Source organism: Miniopterus natalensis, chromosome 1 (genome assembly GCF_054644295.1).
Source record: "Miniopterus natalensis isolate mMinNat1 chromosome 1, mMinNat1.hap1, whole genome shotgun sequence".
NCBI lineage: Eukaryota > Metazoa > Chordata > Mammalia > Chiroptera > Miniopteridae > Miniopterus > Miniopterus natalensis.
In genome coordinates, this window is record NC_142081.1 from 149,204,127 (window position 1) to 149,218,981 (window position 14,855).

General features: G+C 36.4%; 1 protein-coding gene across 2 annotated transcripts in view; it reads right to left on the reverse strand.

The window, feature by feature from the left end:
- Positions 1–14,855, reverse strand: part of GRID2 (glutamate ionotropic receptor delta type subunit 2) — a 1,226,675-nt gene that overhangs the window by 654,309 nt on the left and 557,511 nt on the right. The window lies entirely within an intron of this gene.

The window sequence follows — 14,855 nt, forward strand, 5'->3', positions numbered from 1 at the left end:
TTTGCTTATATCAGTATGGACTCATGGGTTTTTGTTTTACAATTGGGCAATGAATACTTAATAGATTTCTATCACAAGACTTAAGGCAAACAGGCAAAGCAAAATTACTTAATTTAGTGAAAATGCTTGCATGGTACACTCTAAACAAATCTGAATTAGCAACATCTCTTGTCAATGAGAGATGATCTTGGGAGGTGAGGAGGTGTTTTCTCATGAAAGTTACTCTGATTAAAATATTCCTCAGAAAACTCTTTTGATACTAAAAGAGATCTTGAACACAATTCATACATTTTTAAATAAATATTTAAATAAGTTTCTGTAAATCTTTTAAATCCTTTATATACATAAGGGAAGGTGGCTAAGATGGTATTAAGAGTCTCATCTGTTGAAATTCCTTCAGCATTTCTTTTTTATCTTGGAATCTGTCACTGTTTCTCTCACTCTACATTGCCCTTTAGGTAAACAAAAAATATAAACTTTAAAAAGAAATTCCATGGGGAATCCTGGCATTTTTATTACAAAAGCTAGATACCTAAAGAATGACTGACAAAGATTTTTATTGGTAATCATTGGTCATAGCTTAAATGTGGAAAATGTGTAATATTGTGAGGGAAAGAAAGAGAAAAACATGTATGAAACTGCAAATATTAGAAGAGCATTTGACAGTTATAGGAAAATATTATTTACTTATATAAAGTTTATGACAATGATTGTTTATTGCTTGGATTAAAATACACAGCAAACATGCAGTGCCTTTTCTACTGCCTACTTTACATTCTGTAAGACTTCAAGCATCCTACATGTTTGTATATTTGAATGTCATTTTCTATCAATTAAAAAATATTTTTCTAAGATACAGGGGAATTAAGCCTGCTCTATTCAAACAATTATTTTATTTTATTGTTATAATACCAAATTCTAAAACATTGTCACATTATGCAGTGCCAAGAAATTCTTGGTTTAGGAAATAACTACTCATAGCATGGAGTTCACTTTAATGGTCTTCATTTTTCAGAAAGTCTATATAAATACACATATAGAAAGTAAAAACAAAAAACTAAACAAGGTGTAAGAGAAAAATGTTTCAGAAAGTAGATTGGAAGGCAGAAACAGCTTCTAGAGTGGTCTCCTGATCTGTAAGGGTGGAGTGAGAAAGGAGAGACTCAGGATCGTGAATAGTGCACAGAAGATTCTAAGTGCAAAGTGAATTTAATAAATAGAAATTCTCAACCGTTGTAATATAATAAAGGAGTCAAGCCATGAACCTGGGGGAAACCAGACAGATAAGAACAGATGTAACAAATAAGTCAAAACTAGAGGCACTAGGAGGAAGATGATGAAGACAAAGGTAAAGAGGGCACATGGGCAAAGGCCAACTAGACACAAGTCTGAAGCATTAGTCACTTAATTAGTTTCAGGTAGTTATTTCTGTGGGGCTGTGTACGAGACCTTAGAGTTATGACAAATATCTGCAATATGCAGAAGAATTCAACAGTCAAAATCTGAAATCAGATTCTCTTTAGTTTGTGTATAGTGCCTTATAAGAGGTAGCATCGCAGAAACGTCACAGTTGTATTACCTTCATGGCCTACCGAAAAATCGAACACAAGAAACTGGAAGCAAAAAATATAGTCTCTCAAAAACTATAAAATAATTAAAAAGTTTGCTTGAATCATTAGCTATTTTCTCTCAATCCCCATTAGCATTTCTCTAATTAAAATTCTTATAGGACTATCCTAAAGACAGAACATAATTGGCACCCAGAAAGCTACTAACGTGAGTCTTTAGGATATATGCTGCATATTCCACCTTTCTATGACACTAATGATACTTTGTAATGATCAGAAATGCCCTGAGACACACACAGGTTGATGTAAGATCTTTTAGGCCACAAGATTACTATCTACAGGATTATGGCTTAAATACTTTTATTTGTTAATTTTTAAATATTTTTATTGATTTTTAGAGAGAGAGAAAGGAAGAGGGAGCGAGAGAAACATCTAAGTGAGAGCACAATATCGACTGGGTGCCTCCTGCATGCACCCTATGTGGGATCGAGCCTGCAAGCCAAGCACGTGCCCTGCCCAGGGATCGAAGAGCCAACCTCTTGATGTACAGGAGGATGCCCAGCCACTGAGCCGTACTGGCCAGGGCAGGGTTGAATACTTTTAAACAATCAGTAATGCACCTTATAAAAATGACCAAGTTTCTCTCAGAAAGTAACATACGCACAAAAAACAAATGTACACAAGGTATATACAAGAAAAGTTGTTAGGCAGGAACCATTTGCAGAACGGTCTCCTGATCTGTAAGGCTGGAGTGAGAAATGAGAAAGACCTAGGACAGTGCGTAGTGTACAGAAGATTCTAAGTGCAAAGTGAAGCTAATAAATAGAAGTTTTGAACAACTGTGATATAATAGAACATGGTTAATTAACCAAAACGACTGAACATGACTAAGCGACAGAAATAACAAAACTTCCAATTATCTCTTTGAATTTTCAACATGAATATAGATGACACTAAACCAAATATTACTTTAGATTCACCGTAGATCACTTGTTCTTTATAATGCCTATTCCACATGCTTTTCAAAAGATTTCTTCTTTCTCTTAGTTGAAAGAGGTTCGGAAAGGTCTGTTTCCTAAACCTAAGGGACAATAGTGACCTTTAGCTAGGTGACTTTGGTAAGAAAAAATGATATCTTACCTAAAAAGACTTTACCTCATCTATAAAACATTCCTTTCAAATGTAATCTGCAAGTTGCTTGATAATATCCAAAGATATACCAACATCTACTTATAAGTTTCCTTTCTTGAAAATTGTGGAATGCCTAGTAACAGATAAACTAAAGAGGTCACGTTCATACACTTTGTCTGAACTTGACAAAGCCTTTTCCATGTCAATAAAAGACGGCTCATTTTCGGAGGAAAGCTTTGAGGACTGATGTTTAAGATGGAAAAATAACTAATGGTTTTCTGAGGTTATCTAAATAACTCTGAAAATTAAGAAAAATGCTCCTCTCATGCTATCACATTTCCATCACTTTTTCATGTAGTTTTCTTATCAATTATAAGTCACTTAAGAGAAGTGACAGGAGTCTTGTCTATCACTCACACACCTTTGATGAGCAGATTCCAATTACATGTCTGGGATTTTTTCACATCACTCCTCATTTTAAACTTCATTTCCCAGAAAATACACTATGTTCTTTTATGTGAGACTCTTAAGTGTTCTATGAACCTGCTGTTACCCTTCCTGGAATTAATACTTGTCCTCCTTATTTGAAAGGTAAGTTATATTTATTTACTTATCTTTTAGAGAAGGAGCTCAAGCATAGTCTGAAGTCTGCCCTTCCCTCTCAGAATGGTTTATATGCTCCTAACTCTTTGCTACCTGTTTACCTTTTGTGTAATAATTTTGTGTCATGAACTGGGCCACCTATCTCTGTCTCTCTCCCTTATCAACTATAAGCCTATTGAGTGCACGAACGGTCTCTTTAAATCTGTATGTTAACCATATCAGCACATGTTAGAAGTTCAATAAGTAAATACTGAATTTTTAAAAATCACTTAACTCTTGGCTATAAAAACTGCAATTTGATGCTGAAATGATCTTGAATCTCACCAAAAGACACCTAAATTGTCAAATCCTTAACTCATTTTTAATAAATTTATGGAACAGAACTTTAATCATTACACTTAAGTCTATTACTTTTTTTTTTTTTAAATATATCTCTATTGATTTCAGAGAGAGGAAAGGAGAGGGAGAGAGGGAGAGATAGAAACATCAATGATGAGAGAGTCACTGACCGGCTGCCTCCTGCACGTCCCTGACTAGGGATCGAGCCCGCAACCCGGGCATGTGCCCTGCCGGGAATCGAACCCCGATCGCCTGGGTCCTAGGTCGGTGCTCAACCGCTGAGCCACGCCCAGCCGGGCAAGTCTATTAGTCTTGATACCCTCCTTCATTAACAGAATTTGGCATATTGCTTAGTGAAGCAAAAATTATTCGCAAGGATGGGTACTTATTATTACCTTTGTAATCAGACCTTCAGAAGCATTGTTTCTTTTCTCACTCTAACATATGTTCTTTCCTTTCTAATTGGCAGCTAAAGACAGGCCCTCATAATCCCATAACTGTATCGCTGCAAAAATTAGTAAGAATGGCTTCTGTTGCCTACTTGCTCTTTCTCCAAAAGTAGCCTAGTGTACTTTCGGGATAAATATGAAGGGAACTTATGACATGATCTCTTTCATGGGAAGAAAATCAATCAATGGTTTGTTCACAGAAGAGCATTGATGGACTAGAAATAACAGCTAGGAACGTGATTTGATCTTACTTTATATATATGTACTTTTCCTCATGACAAAATTACATGAGCCATTGAAAACAACTTACACAGGCATCAGGTTTTCCCTAAAAAATTAATGAAATATATTCCTATGCATGGTAAAAAACATTAAAGTCATGTTATATGTCCATATGGGGAACGAAGTATGGAAAATATTCAAATAAAAGAATGAGTTATAAACACAAATAATTCCATATAGTATTTCTCTTCTCTCTGAAGAAATAGAGATCCCTTTCCATTATCATGTATATCTTATTTATACTCTCGAGTCCTCTTGAATATACAGGGTGGGGCAAAAGTAGGTTTACAGTTATTTGTATGGAAAATAATACAATAATTAATAAATAATAATATAAGAATAAACTCTGTGTTTTATGTACTCACAGCTGTCCACCTACTTCTGCCCCACCCTGTATGTTCTTACATTCTCTTCAACATATTATTGTTCTTAACATGCAATTAAACTTTTCCTGATTTACTGGATAATTTTCCGTGGAATTCATGGAATCTCCCTTTTTAGGTTTCAGACGAGATCAGGCACGTTCAGGGTGGTATGGCCGTAGACTTTAGGTTTTAAAGTGAAATCATAAGAATTATCAGGTTTGGTAAACACAATCTTTTTAACTTAAACTTTAATTATATTTTAAATATGAAAATAATCTTAGAAATGTGTGGTAGAATAAGACAAATCAAGATTTTTATATTATGAAAACATGTAAAGGTAGAGTTTCTCTAAATAAAGAAGCTCTGTTCCACAATTCCATACAGACGCTACAATCTCTTGAGCACAATTCTTAACACATTAGAATATATGACAATAGAAATACCAACTCAGATATTTCAGTATTATGTGAAAATATGATCTTTTCCATGAGTTTTAACAACAGTTTTTATGCCATTCATATTGCCATCATTTAAAACATAAATTTGGTATACATAATGATAGGCATCTGGGAGGTTCTTTCTGAGAATTAAAGATAAAGTTCCCCTCTCATAATTTAAACTAGAAATCGATGGTTTAAGTCATAAATCTGCAATGCCAAATTTCAGAGATAAAAGGGCTCCTAAACCAATGATATTTGACACCAATCTAATTAATGGTGTTCACATGTGCAAAAAAAGAAAATGTCATTCAAAAGGGTGAGAGGTTTGACATTTCTGAAAAATGAGGTTAAGGGAGAATTAAGAGAAAATACCTAAACAGGGCCTCACAAGTTATTTAGACCAGCATCTCTACACTGATTTATATATAGGTCTCTGAGAGTTTAGTTAACTTGAGTCTTCTGCGGAATGACACACTTTCAGTATGCTGACAAAATCTGATTGCTAATTTAAACCTCCCTGAATTCATCAAGGTAATGTCAAACTCTTAAATTCCTCCACTAATAATATCTCACTCATTCAAACTTAAAATTATCTGTTATTTCAAAATTTTAAGTTCTATTCTGTGAAGCCTAATTTTTGTTCTGAACTTTTAAATCTCTACCTTTAGTTTTCTACCTTTATTTCACAGTTTCAGATTTTTCATTAAATCTCTTACAATGTTTCTGACCCCTGCTGGCAATCTTAGTAAGTGTAACCAGAAAAATATAATATGAAAATAGGACACACAGAGGTATCATACATACAGCCACTTATAACTACACCAACCTCGAAAATTACTTAAAATTTCATAACAGATACAAGTGAAATTTTCTAAAAAGAAATAAACTATTGAACTTAATAATCATGAAAATTCTATGCACTGTAATGTTTTAAAAGTGCTCATTCTCGACATAACACCGCTCTGAATTTTTGTTGTTAAAATACACAAATTGGCTCATTAATCAAGTGAAGATACACACAAGGCTTAAATTACCACAGTTAACCAGGGCAGACTTAAAAATCATATCCATTCTAAAGGGTTTTTTGGTCTAATTAGTCCAGCTAATAATAATCGTGTACCTTTATGTTGTTATGATGTGAAGGAGAGAAAAAACACTATCACAAAGCTCTATTAGAATCTTACCAAACTTCAAGGCCAAATTCAAGTCTCAAAATTTCTGTCACCTTCTTGGCCCATAATTAGCTCTCAAATCTTAGATTGTATCATTCAAAGCCCCTTGTGATGATTAGTTACTGATTTCATTGTCAGTGGTCTTTTCTTTAATGCCTGTATACAATCCTTGTGGAAAGAGTTCATGAGTGCACTTCTTTTGTTCTCCCTTTCCCAAGAAGTGACTATTCCAGCACTTTTAATACGATTATGGAATTCTAGATGTAGTTGAGACCTGAGAGGTCATCACGTCGACCTTTCCCTTATATAAACAGGAAGTCAGGTTGCAGAGAAATCTGGTGTTTTGTACATGCTCAAATAAGTGCTGATCTCCAAATTAAAATAAGAACATAATTTGAGTATCTATTGTCTTTATCTACTATGCTAAAAAACTAAGAAGTGCTCAAGAGTTATACACTAACTAGAAGAGCTCTGTATCTTAGGACCAACCGTCTGTAGACAGTGCTTTGTAGTTTTCCTACTGTGAATTCTTTACTCATTAATACCTTTAGTTATTAAAATTGGTAAATTTTATCCCATATTATCAAATGTTTAGATAAAACAAAAGAGAAATTGCTTATTTCCTTATGCAGGATAAGAGCTATGACCTTTTCAGTTTTCCATTATTTAGGATGATTTCATGCACATACTATGAACGTTAAATTGCAACACCACTACACAATAATCAGAGCCTAAAGGAATGTAACAATTCCTCAGTAGTGTAAGGCCATAGAGAACTGTGAAAGAAGTATTGCTAGTAGTAAATAAAAGAAAGTTATACTTGATTTTGGTGAGAGCTAAGGGCATTTAAAAGCTGTTTGCTCTCTATTTTGTCTAATTTATTGGCTTTTTGGCTGATTTCCCTGTGTATGATTATTGGGAAAATAATAAAGAAAACTATTTTATTCCTTGAAGACTATATTTAAAATGATTTTGATTTCAATTAATATAAGTATATACTTTCCCTAGGTTATTTGTTTCTGTACTAAAACACATTACTTTTTTTTTTAATAAGGTATTTTTAACTAAAATATAAGAGAGTGTGCAAGTGGGTGACAGGACAGTAGGTGACCCACCCTAAATCATATGGCATTGGGTGTAAATGTGCATCTTTTTTTTTGTTAATCCTTACCTGGGGATATTTTTTCCATTGATTTTTTTTTAGAGAGAGTAGAAGGGAGGGAGGGAGGGGGAGAGAGAGAGTAACATTGATGTGAGAGAGACATGACTGGTTGCTTCCCTCAGACATCCTGCCTGGGACCCGGGATCAAACCTGCAACCCAGGTACGTGCCCTTGACCGGGCATTGAATCGGTGACCTCTGTGCGTGGGCCGCTTCTCTAACCCCTGAGCCACCGGGCAGGGCTGTCACTGTGCATCTTAATTGCACGTGTGGTCGCGAGTTGCTGTGCTGGAATCAATCTGCACTGCTAACATTTGTAGAAATAAGATAGGACATTTTTGGGGGAGCACCATATATACATTACTAGGAGGAAAGAAGGTGTTTTAGATCCTAAGAGGACTATTAAGAACATTTTGGCTGAGAAGCTAAGGGAGGGATCTAAATGGCCGTTTGAAATAGAGATTCATTGCTGCGTCAAGATAACCGCAGGTGGGGGGAGTCTCTAGTGACAGGAGTCTCCCAAAGGCCTGCAAAGGTGCTCATGCAGGCAAAGAGAGATTGTGGCAGGTAACCTCTAAGATGGTCCCAATTATCCTCATCGAGTATTCATGCTTTTCTGTTATCCCCTCCCCTTGAGAATATACTGAACCTAACTACTTGTTTCTAATAAACAAGATACTGCAGAATGTTGAAAAGTCACTCTCGAGATCAGATCACGAAACCACGGGTTCTGTTTGGGGCTCTCCTCTCTCATTTGCTTGCTGTGAGAGAAGCCAGGGGCCACTGTGTGAGCTGCTCTATGGAGAAGCTGATACGGCAAGGAACTGATTTTTCCGTTTCAGCCAGCAAGTATCTGAGGCCTGCCAACAGCCATGGGAATGAACATGGAAGTGAGGCCCCCACGCTGGGCCTTGAGGTAGCAGTAACCCAGCCAATACGTTGATTGCAGACTAGCGAGAGACCCTGAGTCAGAGGACCAAGTGAGGCCATGCCCAATTTGCTGAAACTATGAAATAATTAACATTTGTTATTTTAATATGCTAAATTTGGGAGTACTTTGTTACATAAAAAATAGGTAACACACAGGGATACAACGAAATCATGGGAAACTAGTTCAAGTAACTGTCTTATACTCTGTCCTTCCCTGCCTCCAACCCTAATCTTGGGACCTAAAGTGATGGGAATGAAACAGGGGGGAAAGCTTGGGCTTCCTTTCACAAATAGAACTGAGCTGGGGAAAATGAAACATTTTATGTTATATATAGTCACAATTTTTAAAATTTAATTTAATTTTTTAACCCTCACCTGAGGATATTTTTTCCATTGCTTTTCAGAGACAGTGTGTGTGTATGGGGGGGGGGGAGAGAGAGAGAGAGAGAGAGGGAGAGAGAGGGAGAGAGAGAGAGACACCAATGTGAGAGAAACACATCAACTGGCTTTCTCCGGGGGGGGGGGGCAGGGATTGAGCGTGCAACTAAGGTACATGCCCTTGGCTGGAACAGAACCCTGGTCCCTTCCGTCCGCAGGCCGATGCTCTAACCACTGAGCTAAACTGGCCAGGGCTAGTGATGATTTTTGATATAGTCTTTCACTGGAAATTTTTTTATGAATGGTAGTGGCTACATTGGCTCTTAAAATGACTACAAAAATGTATACTACCTAAGAATAAACTGAAAAGACATGGGGCTGCCATGTCATCAAGGGGAGGGGAAGTACCCTCCGCGGCATAAATCTTACAGAGAGTCTGAGACCAGAATAAAGACGCATTTTTCATTATGTTCTAAGTTGAGTGTGTAATGCACTGTGTATACACTGCTCTGGGGATCTGTTTTGCTGAAACATTGGGCTGAGTGCATTATGTGCCTGGATATTCTGTGGAATAGGCTTGCCCAGGGAAGAAATAAGAAATGTCATGTAATGTCAGACCTGAACTAAATAAAAGTCACACATTTACTGGGTCATGCTTGGTGAGTATATAAGGGAACATAGTTAACACAGAAAATAGTTCAAGCCCAATAGCCATACATTATAAAAGTTGTGCTCAATGAGTAATGCGGCAACTGCAAAAGCTTTCCCAGGCAGAGTGAAATACTGCTGCATTGTGTGCCAGTGACTGGGTCATTACTATCGCTCGCTTGTTTACTACTAGCCTGAGTTTTTAATCCAAGTTTTAGCACCGAAGCTTGGTTTTAGAAAAATACCCTGTTAACACACAGAGTTTAAGTACAAACAACTCTGAAACAACACTGGACAGAATGATTGCCTTGTCTATATTGTTGCCTTCTATTATTTGAAAGCTACTATTTGTTTTTTGTTTTGTTTTATTTTGTTTTTGCCTCTGAGTTTTCTCTTTATCTGTCCAAATCTGCTTTGTTGTTAAATGTTGCTGGAAATGTGCCTTCATTCTATTTTCCCTATGATGTTCCCCTGCTCTGATAGCCCTGCACACCTCTCCACATGGTATCAACCCAGAAGACTGCTAGACCTTTCTCAAAACCAGCTCCAAGGCAGCTCCAAGGTTCTCTCCTGCGTGAAGCTAAGCCTTCCAGGCAGAGCTGATGAAACATCCTGGAGAGGTACCTTGTACTTGTTGCCCTTAAAGTGCTGATCATGATAGTCTATGACTATTTGTTTGTCTATGTCCAGTACTAATCACAATATGCAGAGGGGTTGGCACATAGGAACTATTCCCCAAAATGTTTGTGAAGTCAATGTAAAATAAATGAATAAATAAATGATGTAAAATCCAGACTCTTCTCCAATGCCTTTGTTTTTCTTTTCACAGTGTGTGGCAATTACAACTCTAGAGAGGGTCTTACCAATCAGAATAGCGTGAAAATCATTTTAATTAATGCAGTCTACCTCTTTGTAATCTTTTCGATCAGCAGTCAAGGTACTCACCCTGCTGGCTCAAACTGGTTGTTGGGGCCTTTGCAGTAGAGAATGTATTCTTTCCCAAAGTGAGATCTGGCCTTTGCCCTCAGCTAGTGGAAGTGCTCACTAGACCCTGAGAATATGTATTCTGATTAGAGTGTCTTTGATTTCCATGGGTCATGCTGGATAGGCTAACAATGTGAATAAGGGTGAGTGTTGGCCACACCAGATAGTATTTAGGGTAGGTGCTGACCATGCCAGAAAGACAATCTGATTCAAGGTCAGGGCTTTGGGCGATGTAGTTAGACCTTCTAAGATCAGGGGCAATCAATAATGTCTCCATAATGGAGCCCCAGTAACAATTCTGGACACTGAGGCTTTACTGAGCTTCCCTGGGTGGCAGTACTTTGATATATTGTCTCACAACAATACCAAGAAAGTAAGGCTGCCCTGACTCCACGGGGAGAGGAAAACAAGCCCCATGTGTAGTACTTTCCTAGACTCTTCCTTATGAGCTTTTCCCTTTGATGGATTTTAATCTGTATCATTTCCCTGTAATAAACTCTAAGTTTAAAAACCATGAGTACAACAGCTTTCATTAAGTTATGTGAGTCCTTCTAGCAAATTATAAAACCTGAGGGTAGTTTTGGGAACATCCTGAATTTGCAACTGGTGTCAGAAGTGATGGTGGTCTTATGTGCACTGTGCTCCCTCTAACTTGACATTTGGTTATAACTCTCCACAGGGGAAAATTAGTATGCACATGTCTTCATCACTGTTTGTGATATTGGGTACAGATGTTTGGGTGAAAATATTTCAATGCCAAATAACACTTAAAAAATTTTTTTGACCCTAGTCCTAAGGATTTGCTAATGTTAGTTAATAACAATGTCATCTTTTATAAGAAAAATATGACTTCTAGTAGTTTTCATGATAGAAATACACGAGTAAACTGTTAAACTGGCACATACTGTTCTTTAATAGAAAGTATGGCCATAGCAAGCTGTGCCTCAATCCATGGGTGTTAGCCTATTTATATAACTTGATTTTTTGGGGTCATTTCTGAGTAATGGGATTCTATTTTCAAATTACATGAGCATATATTTTATCTTTTCAGTCTAAATGCTGTTTTCTTTGAACACACCCTTAATGAGGGAAAACTAAACTATGACTGGACCTACAAAAAATGGACATGGACTATAATTTTCAACTGAATTTCTTCATCAGAACATAGTTCTCAAGCAAAGATAGCTCATCTGCATTCTGACAGAAAACATTAATAAACTGTTTCTAGTAAGAGTTAAGAAATATCTATTTTATCTCATAGGATAATAAGAGGCAAGAGATAATTACTTAAAAACAGTGCATGAGAATGCTTTTTGGTTGCTCTCCAAAACTTTGTTTCAATGTCCCGTTTTCTGTTTCTTTAAAAAGCTCTTATTTATATGAATATACACAGAAAAGTACCCTTACATTCATGTTTTAATATTCATGTCTGTGGTCCTGCCCAAGATATACCTGGAGGACTGGTTTGGCTCTCTCTGTCCTGTTTTCCAAAAACTTCTATAAACTAACTTAAATCATCTTTTGGTTTTGGTCCTGACCTCAGAATCTTCCTATTTTCTTGTTCCAAATATAACTTATGAGATGAAATTATCAGGGCTACTCTCTAGTTGAAAATAATCCTGCACTCATAATCATAAGCTACAGTAACACAGAACTCATTAGGTTAGGTTGACCTGAGTATATTTTTGCCCAGGTGTTTTAAGGAGTTCTCCTGTCTCTGATATTGTGCTTTCCTTACTTCCTTTTTGACTCAGAGGCCACCGAAACTCTTGGGGTTTCTCACATTGTTTTAGGTTCATTTCATTACAATACTTACTACTACTGAATTTTTGCCTACATTGAAACACACAGAATCTGCTGGCAAATTTCAGGTGGAACTATTTCACAACTATATAAATGATTCAAAAATATTTAGAGGTAGAAGAGTGTTTTTCTTCCTAAAGTGAGTACAACTTTAGGCTACTGAGAGTCCAGATGTATAGAAATTGTCATGGCGTCAGGTATTGACTATAGCTCCTAAGGAAAGACTTGTTGAGAGTTGAATTTTTGAGGATTGTGGATCCTAAATTATATACATTGGACAGTGAATCACATAAACATTTGGTAGCAAGATTTTTAAAGTCATTAAAATTCCATGATACTGAGTGCTCATAACAGGGAATGCTAAAGTCTCCATTCCATCTCCCCCAGATAGCTAAGAAATGTCAAATAAACTTTTCTGCCTTCCTTGCCCCCCGTCTCTCTCACCCACAGTCTCCCTCTTGCTCTCATTGCACGATGCAATTTTTTCATCTTACGAATTTTCATTTAAAATGTCTGTCTGTAGATGTTATTATGACCTTAAAAGTCAAAGCTTCTGCCCACTAGACTCTCAGCGTAGTGAGAGCCTCGACCTCAAACTGTTCCCCACATAGTCCCCAATATCTAGCATGGGGCCTAAAACTGGATAGGGAACACTATGGATAACAAAAGGAAGGGGGGGGGGCATAGGAAGAAGGGTACAAGGAAGAAAGTAAAAATGTGGATTACAAAAAGTTCACCATCACATGCCATAAAACGATTATTTCATAAGCCTCCCTCAAAAAACCCATTGAGACGTAGCTTCAAATGAATGCCGAAAACGGAGAAAGATCAGAAAACTCAACTCTGCGAAGAGTAAAGGTGTCACATATGTAGTATTAAAAGCCGCCCTGGTTTGCATTTGATTTAAAGATGAAGACGCTCTGCACATTCCTCCAGCTGTGCTCGCCTCGCAGCCTGGGACCGGCGGGGCTCTAACAGCAGCTGCAGCTCACACGCAGCTTTATTTGCATCTCTGAGAAAGAGCAGCCTGGTACACGAATAAAACTCTCTTCTTTACCACTCCCTCCCCTAAGTTACTTTTGCTTAAATCTTTTTCATTGTTTTAAAAGGGCGGGCAGAAGAAGTGAGGTGATATTTTCAAAACAATCTTTCTAATAATTCACTTTTTGTCATAGAAATGATCAGAGATAATAGGAATTCCATTAAACATTTTAAATATTGGCACAGTGGTCTCTTCTGTAATATAACTGTTCACAGTGTGGTATTCCTATTTTATTACTTTTCTTGTTATTCTAATGATAACTCTTTCATCAATCCTGCTTCCTCATGTTGAAATATAAATATTGTATCTTTTAAAAATGACACTTTTAGTATGAAAGAATACTCTAATGCACTGGTACTTTATGCTTTATCTTTATAGCTATTGAGGAAAGTTCTTAAAAACAAACACTGCTTAATATTAATACCATCAAAATACAGTGATTACATGTAGTAATTCCAATATAATATTACTTACATAGTACCAATAAAAGAGAAAAAATATTCATATTATATAAGGCCAGATTTCAAAATTTCAATATGTCTTCAAATTCAAAATCAACACACATTAGTGAATCTATGTATTAAAATATGAGTAAAATGTATTTATAAAAGCTATAACTGAAAGAAAATAAATACTAGGTTTTAATCTGAGAAACCCTTTTGAAGATACTAAATCTTGAATTATATCTTTACATTTAAAGAACAACAAATTTTCTCTTTATTTCTATCTGCCCTTTCTTAGTTTAAAACCTCTGAGTTGGTGTTTCCTTGGAAAGTTTATAATTTATTTGCTCTGTGCCTCATTTTAATCATCCATAAATGCTTCCCTCTCCCCCTAATGGGAATTTAGGATGTGATGTTTATGATGATTAATAACACAATGTTAATCTAAAATTTTGAGAAATTCCACTCATCTCAGTTAATCTCTTCACAAAATAAACTCGCTGTATTAGCTCATTATTCTCCTGCTCTAATTATATTTATGAGCATAAAATTTTTCTTTAAATAATGGCTTCATAATTTTTCTGGGCTTCCAAAATTGAAAGTCACCCTTTTTTAACTGGATCATTTACGTATGTTATTGCTCCAGGAGATTCTCTAAGTAAGAGCAGAGAGCAGGGACAGATACACGGCTACATGATTTTCAAGATCAACTGAAAAATGACAATGAAAACCTCTTGTTCAAAAATTATTGAGAATTTCAACATAGTAACAGTAGAGCACTAAGCCAAACAGAGAACCTTCTAAATGTTGGGTTCAGTGAGACTGCATAAGCCAGACACACCTGAAACCAGCCATAGCAGAGAAGAAAGAAGATGGGAGTCAAGGGATCATATCACACAGCTTTCTAGCAGACTGTGAGAAGCTACTTAATAGTTGACATGACTATATGTCTGGGTATTTTATTCAAAATTATATGATGGAACTGTGGAATTTCAAAGGGGTTTATAAAGTTCATTCTCAATGACTTATCAATAGAGATTCTGTGTTTACCAGCAGTACTAGGCACTTGACAGTTGCCCAGTATATACTAGTTAGCTGGTTATGCTGGCTGAAATAT